Consider the following 9034-nt stretch of genomic DNA (forward strand, 5'->3'; position numbering starts at 1 on the left):
AAACAAGTATCCTTCCAACTGAGCTACTACAACACGTTCCACCCAGTGCCCAAACCAAGAAAAAAAAATTAAGGACAGCAAGTTGTAGGACCTACATTTCTGTCCCAGCAGAACAGACTTCCTAGATTGCTTAGGCCAATGGTTCCCAACCTTTAGTTTTCCAGATGTTTTGGACTTCAGCTCCCACAATTCCTAACAGCTGGTAACGCCTGAAGGACCAAAGGTTGGAAATCACTGGCTTAGGCGAAGAACAAAATAGGACTGTTCCATGTACAGCTGAAGGCCTTTCTAGGTTTGACAATGATTCCAAGAGCATCAGGCTAGTTTTGGAAATCCAAGGCAACTCTATTCCTTACTGATGTATATAAAGCCCAGTGGCCACAGAACACTATTTTCCTCATTCTTTCTTTCCAAGAACTCAATGACAGCTTCCTAAAAATCTGGGTTCAGTCTGGAGCTGAAATACTCCTTGGATCCCACAAGCTGTTCAGATGTTCTACTCTCAACCCGTGGCAGTGGTGAAAGATGGGTCTATGTGGTCCAGTTGGGCTTAAACCAATTTGGCCCAGCTGGGCAGTCATCCTTACTTTCCCTGTTGCTGCTGAATTGACTACAAAGCTCCTGGCCATCAGTGGGTGCCTTTGCTGATGTCACCAAGAAGAAGCAAGGGGGTAGTGATGGGAACAACATGACCCCAATCCATTATTTTTCCCCTGTGTTGCCAACTGCATGAGGAGAAGAATGGTGACATTGGTCCATGTGGATAGCAGACAAGTTTGTTTTGGGGGAAGTATACTATCCACACTGAATGTAGTGAAACTTGGAAGTATTCCCCAACTTTGCTTTACATGGGATTGAAATGGCGCAGCACAGTTTATCCCATGTTTAAAACTGGATGTCCCTGGACATTACATGGACATCCAAGTTTGTCTTATGGTCCTTTTCAGGTTATAGGTTTGATGTGATTGGCAGAATTCTGAATCTAAACACAGACCTCTTGGATCTAGATGCTTGTCTACACAACAGGCCTGGTATACTACAAGATGAGAGAAAGATCAGGCGCATGGTTATTGACTGAGCACTTTCTTCCTGAATTTTCCACACTTTATATATCTAATGCATCCCTCAAACCATAAGCTGGGACATTTGTTCCAAAGGCAAATTACCTGACACTGTGTGAACGACTCCTTCTGCAAATGATGAATATGATGACACATATCAAAAAAAGGATGAGGACTCCAGCAATGCTACCACCAATCACATATGGTAGTAGCGTTTTCTCATCTTGAGCTGGTGAGACAATTTTTAAAAATGAAAGCCTGCAAAGACACACTTTGGTATTGTAATTTGCTAACAGAATGCTGTCCAATCATAATTTACCAATATAATACAGAGGTTGTTGCTAATCACTTTCAAATTAGATTCAAGTAAATGAGAGACCTCCGAAAGACATTCTTATGAGGCCTTGCAAGCCCAGGGTTTGGCTTCCTTGACTGAATCCATGCACCCATTATGCAGTTTCTTCTTTTCCTAATGCCTTCCACTTTACCAAACACTACCATCTTTTCAAATGGGTTGATTTTATTGACTGTTTAATACTATTTTAGTTGTAACTTTTTGTATAGCTTAAGCATTATTTTCTATATTCTGTAACCTCGCTTGGATCCCTGCTTTGGGGGAAAGACAGAATAGAATAGGAATAAGAACACAACAGCATGCAAAATCCAATGTCTGTTAGAAATAGTAACCTTCTCAAGCCTCCACTAGTTGTTTGTTATGTATATAACTGCTTAGTGTATTGTATGTGTGTATTGGTTTGCAATTTTACCTAACTTCTTTGTTGTGGGAGGGACTGCAAACCATGTGATCAGGGCTGAACATGTTGAGGACTAAGGCTTCATTTTTAGATTTATTTATTTATTTATTTATTTGGTTTACTTTTACCCCGCCCTTCTCACCCCGAGGGGGACTCAGGGCGGCTTACACAACCAAGGCACAATTCGATGCCCGTAACATACAGCAGCAATAAAACAAAATAACGCAAATTAACAATCAGCAGCAATACATTACATCTATACTCACTAAAAACAATAAAACCAATAAAAATTTCATACAAACCGATATAAACCAATTACTCCTTATTGCCGGTCAGTGTTCGCTATCTCTTAGTTCAGAGTTTCCTTCCACATTTATCAGTCCTGCCGGTCTTATTTGTCTGGTTGTCCTTACCTAGTTAGCAGATTGCCCGAAGGCCTGGTCCCACAACCATGTCTTTACCTTCCTCCTGAAGGACAGGAGTGATGTCGACGCCCTGATCTCCACTGGGAGTGAGTTCCACAGGTGAGGGGCCACCACTGAGAAGGCCCTGCTCCTCGTCCCCACCAGCCTCGCTTGGGAAAGCGGTGGGGTCGAGAGCAGGGCCCCCTCAGATGATCTTAAATTCCGTGGTGGGACGTAGAGGGAGATACTTTCGGACAGATACGCTGGACCGTATCTGTGATCAGTGTTTGCTTTAAGAAGCCATGTAGAGAAGCGTGTGTTCGCATCAGAAGCAGTGAGTACAGTTACACAGTTTAGACTTCAGTGGAGATAGAAGCCATTTAGACTCTTAGAGAGAGCAGATGCCTTTAGACTTCAGTATAAGTCACATGCATGGTTGATTGGGACAAGGGAGAGAGCACTAGTAGGTGCCTATGGTTTCCAGGCCTGCTTGCATGTCCTGCCACACACACACACACACTCTTTCCAAGGAGAGTGTGCATGTGGTAGGCCATGCAGGCAGGCCCGGAAAGTGTGCGCACCTGCCAGTGCCAGCAGCTAAGTGCCTCTTATTCTAAGAGTAGAAGCAGCAGGTGCCAGGTAAGAAAAACGCATGCCAGGAAGGCTAGCCAGTTGGTGGGAAGCCCCCTCCCATAATGATCCAGTTTTCAGGCCCCAAAATGAAAACTGAAAACAACTCTCCCAATTTTGGGAGGCTTACAAAAAATGGATCAGTGGCCCCAGCGAAAGCCAGGGCCCGGAACGGGACAAGGTTTCCCCCCAATGCAAATGCCTACTCCATACCCACCCTCACTATTTTACTCTTCACCAAGAATGGGTCTTTTTGTAAAGCATTTAACCACCAGTTCAAAATAAAAACCCCTAAACTATATTCTACCCAAAGAATGGCTACTTCAGATGCACAGAAGCGTCAGAGGCACACACTTTTACCTTTTGGAGATACAGTTGATGTTTCTACAGCACCAAAATTCTTTGAAGTTTTTGAATCATTTTCCAAGCAGTAGCCATCAAACTCTGTAAGGCAGCGAGGACGGGCGCATTTCCATAGACCAAAATAACGCCCAAAAGGTTTGTTGAGTCTTAGGCTGTTCCTTGTTCCACTGCTAAGGCTTTCTTTGGAAAAAGGATTGCCATTTACGCGTCCACCTGATAATGGTGTCACCTTCATTAATCCCCTTCTCCATCTTGTTCTTACATTCGTTGCAGGTAATTGTTATTATACTGCTTTTCTTTTCCTCCGAGTAGTCACGGGTAATCCCATTTTGATAACCTGTAAAAATATATTTATTTACTTTTTTATTTTATTTTTATATTATTTTATGATTTCCCTTTTACTGCCAAATTGGACTCAAAGGGGCTTGCCATATAAATTAAAACAAAACATCTAAAACAATATAAGGTTAAATAATTTTAAAAGTTTTCAATCAAACATTCAATCAAAACATTACTTTCAAAACATTAAAATTAAAACAAATTAAAGCAAATTAAAAAAACACACACATAAGGTATGACCCCTGTATCTGCAGGACTGGTATGTGCAGGTTCATTTATCTATGTTTGACAAAACTATTATTTATTGCATTTTATTTATTGAACATAATCCCACCTTTCTCTCAAAGTGAGAAAATGTCCATTCTAAGCATTTGCTGGGTCCTCCAGCAAGGGTAAGATGGATGGATGGCATCCTTGAAGTGACTGGACTGACCTTGAGGGAGCTGGGGGTGGTAACGGCCGACAGGGAGCTCTGGCGTGGACTGGTCCATGAGGTCACGAAGAGTCGGAGACGACTGAACGAATGAACAACAAACCAGCACAGCTCTATGGTAGTTAATGCATGTAGCCATGTATAAATATGTGAGAGGAAGCCACAGGGAGGAGGGAGCAAGCTTGTTTTCTGCTTCCCTGGAGACTAGGACACGGAACACTGGCTTCAAACTACAAGAGAGGAGATTCCATCTGAACATGAGGAAGAACTTCCTGACTGTGAGAGCCATTCAGCAGTGGAACTCTCTGCCCCGGAGTGGGGTGGAGGCTCCTTCTTTGGAAGCTTTTAAACAGAGGCTGGATGGCCATCTGTCAGGGATGATTTGAATGCAATATTCCTGCTTCTTGGCAGGGGGTTGGACTGGATGGCCCATGAGGTCTCTTCCAACTCTTTGATTCTATGATTCTATGAATGCAGTTCAACACCATAAGAATCAAAAGTTCTATCAGATATTTTGTTTGTGTCTGCCAATATGCAATGCTGTGGAATCGTGAGAGATGCAGTTTACAAGGTCATCAGCCTTCTCTGCCAAAGAGTGCTGGTGCCTCACTAAACTTCAACTCCCAGGATTCCATAGCACTGAGCCATGGCAGTTTAAGTGGTATCAAACTGCACTGATTGTATGGTTAAATGCAAGAGCAGTGGTGCATCTACACTATTGAACTGATGCAGTCTGACACCCCTTTAAGCGCCATAGCTCAATGCTATCCTGGCAGTTGTAATTTAGTGAGGCACCAGCACTCTTTGGCAGATTTTATTTCGGTTCAATGCTGTGGAATCATAGAAGTTGTTTCACTAGGGGACTTTCCATATAACCTTCCATATAACCCAGAATATCAAGGCAGATAATCCACAATATCTGCTTTGAACTGGGTTATCTGAGTCCACACTGCCATACAATTCAGTTCAATGTTGATTTTATACAGCTGTGTGGAAGGGGCCTAGGTCTTTAGCATTCTCTGTCAAAGAGAGCTGGTGCTTCACTAAATTACAAATCCCAGGATTCCATAGGATTCAGCCATGGGTGTTACAGTGGTGTCAAACTGTATTCATTCTACATGTCTTTATACAACATCATGGACGTTGTCCAGATTTCAGAGTGACTGGCATCTTCTTATTACAAAGAAGAGGCATGTTTTTGTGCATCCACTTGAGACGGTGCTATATTCCATCCTTACCAGGAACAGGTCTTTTGTACATATAATGATTTCTTCAACACCAAACCACTACAGAATATGTTAACTTCTCACACAAAGAGATTGCACCTAAACTGTTAAAGAACAGGGAAGCCTGGGGTCTGTCCAGACAGTACAGTTTATCTCAGTAGCTTCCACAGCAAACAACAGGGTGGCCAGACACCGTTCCCTGTAAACATGGAAACAATTGCTACAAGAGGCAAAAAACATGAGATTTCCAGGTGTGGGAATATCATGGTTTTGAGCCAAATATGCAGATCTTCACATGTCTGTATGTCCCTGCAATCAGAAATCACAGGATTCTTCAAATCTGGGTTTGTTCCTGGGTTTTAGATACTTGTTCCTGATTGGTCATTTCCAGGAAGGTGACACTTGAGTAGAAGGCAAAAACTTTGTTTCTGTGCCTGAAACTTCATGAAACGTGTGGAGGGTACATTTTCTCTAGCCAGGAGAAAGTTCTGGCACCCCAGTCGATGTTGTACATCTTTTCACAAGAAGAGCAATCAGGAACAGCCATGTATAACCCCAAAACAGCCCCTTTTGTTTGATGCCCCGAGTACACAACTAAGTCTTTCTGGACAGATGGCCATGAAATGGTAGGGAGAAGGTTTGAGGAAAAAGAGACAGAGAGTCCCTGAGGTCTGAAAAGCACGGTTTTATTCTTGGTTGGCGCCAACTGGATATGGACCCTTCTGGTAAGCCAGGAAAACAGGGTACAGAACAAAGAAAAGGCTTGGTTTATATACCCTTTAAAATAATATGCATGCATCATACAGACATCATAATGTGCGTCACAAAATTCTACTTTTACATTGACTTCAATTGCATATTTCAACATCAACACCTGTCAATCTTCATTTTGGGCATCCTTATCTGAGGAGGTGCTATTAATGAGGACCATCGCCAGAATGTCTACTAGATTCCTGATAGCAAGAGCTTCCATTCATTTTGAGATAAGTTATTCCTGAATCCTCTTGATAGCCAGCTCATTAATCAATAAGGTTCACCTGGTACCAAAATGGAAGAGTCTCCTGAGATATGCCAGGCCTCTAGACATTCCTTTCCTTAGATTCTGGCCTCTCTTGAGGCATCTAATTTTTGCAGCTTTTAAGAAGTCAAGTGAAGTGAAGGTCATGCATACATACATTTCTCTTTGTGAGTTCATATATTTTCTAACTCCTATTTCTAACATGGTTACATCAAATATATATTTTCCAATATGTGTATTATGCATTTTCATCATGCGTTCATCAGCCATGCAGCCAGGCTCTAAAAATATGTCAGTAATGACAACCCAATAATGACCTCACAACCTCTGAGGATGCTTGCCATAGATGCAGGGGAAATGTCAGGAAAGAATGCTTCTCGAACCCAACAACAACCCAGTGATTCTGGCCATGAAAGCCTTCGACAATACAATACTGGCCATGAAAGCCTTCGACAATACAATAATGACAAAGTTCTGTTCCTGGCTTGAAAGTGTGTGTTCCTGTATGTGCAGTGCTGACTTCGGCAGAAGTAGTCCTATCCCGTAAACTTTGTTTGTGTGATAGATACTTCATGAAACGTCCGGAGAGCACAGTTTCTCTGGCCAGGACAAAGAACAGAACCTTTACAATGTTTCACTGCAGTGATTCTCCGCCTATCCACATATCTGCATATTTATTTATTTACTATATTTATACCCTACCCTTCTCAACCCCGAAGGGGATTCCCTGCAGCTTAGAGCAGAGGCAAAATTCTATTCCTTAAACAATCCAGCAATTAAGTAACATTTCATTTTAAAAATTAAAAAAAATAGTTAAAAATTTAAATGAAGCTAAAAGCAATTAAAGCATAAACAATACCACTTACAACTATAAATCACATTATCCACAATCAAAGTCAGGCCATTCCAATACTTGCTACACATAAATCCGAGTCATCTGTTGCACTGTATTAGTTGCCAAAGGCTTGGTCACAAAGCCATGTTTTCATATCTTCAGGGTTTAAAAAAATTGCTGAAGTTTCCAGCGGAAGTCCTGTGGTGGCCATCTTGGGAGCCTCTAAATCTCACAACAAAGCACCAAGTCTGGACAACGGAGGCAGAAATCCTGGGACCAACAGGTCTGTATGTGGACCTCTCCTGAAATCCCGGGATTTTTTGCCCTTGTTTAAAACCCGTGATTTAGTGCTGTCTGGAAGCACCCCTGGCTGGAAGGAGAGCTGCATGATACACTCCTACAAATTAAAAAGTTATGGCTCTTTGATACGTTGAACAGTGGTTCCTTTCTGCCACCAAGGACAGCATCTGCTTTACAGTTTCTAGGAACCACACACTGCGTTCTGCATCCATTCTTATAATTCTGTGCATTTCCCCATCTAGACAGGATACCAATCCCACCAATGAGAGCGATACAAATAGATAGAGGCAGAAGGTGGCATCTAAATTGCCAAATGAGTGCAGTTTGCACCATTTAAATTGTCATGTCTCAGTGCTATAAAATCATGAGAGTTGTCCTTTAGCCTACTCTACCAAAAGGTGTTAGTGCCTTGCCAAACTACAAATCCTAGGATTCTATAACACTGAGCCATGACAGTTAAAATGATGCCAAACCTGCATTAATTCTACAATGTAAATGTGTGTGTGTGTGTTTTGTTTTTACCTGGTTTCACAGTGACTGAGCTCCGTGTTGATTCTTTGCTACCATTAGAACAGTAGAAAACACCCGAGTCGTTCATGTAGAGATGTTTGAGGGTGATAGTGGTTAGCTTCTCTTTTGTTGAATTTGAGATCAAGCGACCGTGAAATCTCGAATTCTCATCCATTTTTATTCCGTTAGAAATCACTGAGAATATTTCTATCTTGTTATTATCACCCTTTATGCCAAGGCAGATAGGATAGTGTGGAAGCCAATACCATGTCACTTTGGGTCCTTTCAGTTCACAGGCAATCTGGACTTCTGATCCAACATTTACCTCCCTTTCTGAAATCAATATGAAATCAACATTATCAAATTGTTTTGTTATGACACAGCAACACAGGGCTCTAAAAACACTTGGTAATTTTGTGAAAATCTGATTTGAAATCAGAAATCTGATTTCTTGTCCTGAAGTATGGACTGCGAGAAGATCCAACCAGTCCACACTTCAACGTGCAAGGGGAAGCCTGGTTTGACAGTTGCTTGACACACTTCATTTCCTGTTGTTGGTTTTTTTGTGGCTTTCTAGAGACCTTTTTTCAGATGGCGAAATTCTCATGGTGGTCCACGAGAAGGCCTTACTGGTACATTATTTAAACTGTTATGTTTATTCATATCATGATCTGATCACCATGCTCAATATATCCCATATGCATGGGGGCATTGGGGTAACGATACAAAAGGTTTGCTAGGCTAGACCCTCTTTCACTCAGACTCAGCCCCCCCCCCCCCCCCCCCGAAACAAAATCCTGGCTACGGGCCTGCTTGGAGCCCTGAGGAGATTCCGTGATTAGAGCCCCTTCTAAACTGCTATATAATCCAGTGTCTGAATCCAGATTATCTGCTTTGAACTGGATTATATAACAGTGTAGATCCAGCCTAGATTTAGTGTCTCTATGTTGAAATGTTTTGTTTTGGTTTTTTGGTTTTTTTCTTCTTTTGCATTTTGAGACTCTTGTGTATTGCAGGATGCATCTACTTACTTACTTAGGCGATCCCTCGTTGGACGAGTAAGATGGTCTTCCATCATGGGTTTCCTTGTGGGTCCGCATGTGGCTGTGGAGCCCTATTCTTGCTCTGCATCTTCTTCCGCAGTGAGGGCATTGGTTTCC

General features: G+C 42.1%; 1 long non-coding RNA gene across 1 annotated transcript; it reads right to left on the reverse strand.

Moving 5' to 3' along the window:
• Window positions 1-1172: 1172 nt before the first annotated feature.
• Window positions 1173-8268, reverse strand: LOC137096374 (uncharacterized). The gene is made up of 3 exons (XR_010909407.1): window positions 7887-8268; window positions 3211-3550; window positions 1173-1290 (listed from the first exon to the last, which is right to left on the reverse strand). It is a non-coding gene; the product is annotated as an uncharacterized lncRNA (long non-coding RNA).
• Window positions 8269-9034: the final 766 nt, after the last annotated feature.

This window comes from Anolis sagrei, chromosome 2 (assembly GCF_037176765.1).
Source record: "Anolis sagrei isolate rAnoSag1 chromosome 2, rAnoSag1.mat, whole genome shotgun sequence".
NCBI lineage: Eukaryota > Metazoa > Chordata > Lepidosauria > Squamata > Dactyloidae > Anolis > Anolis sagrei.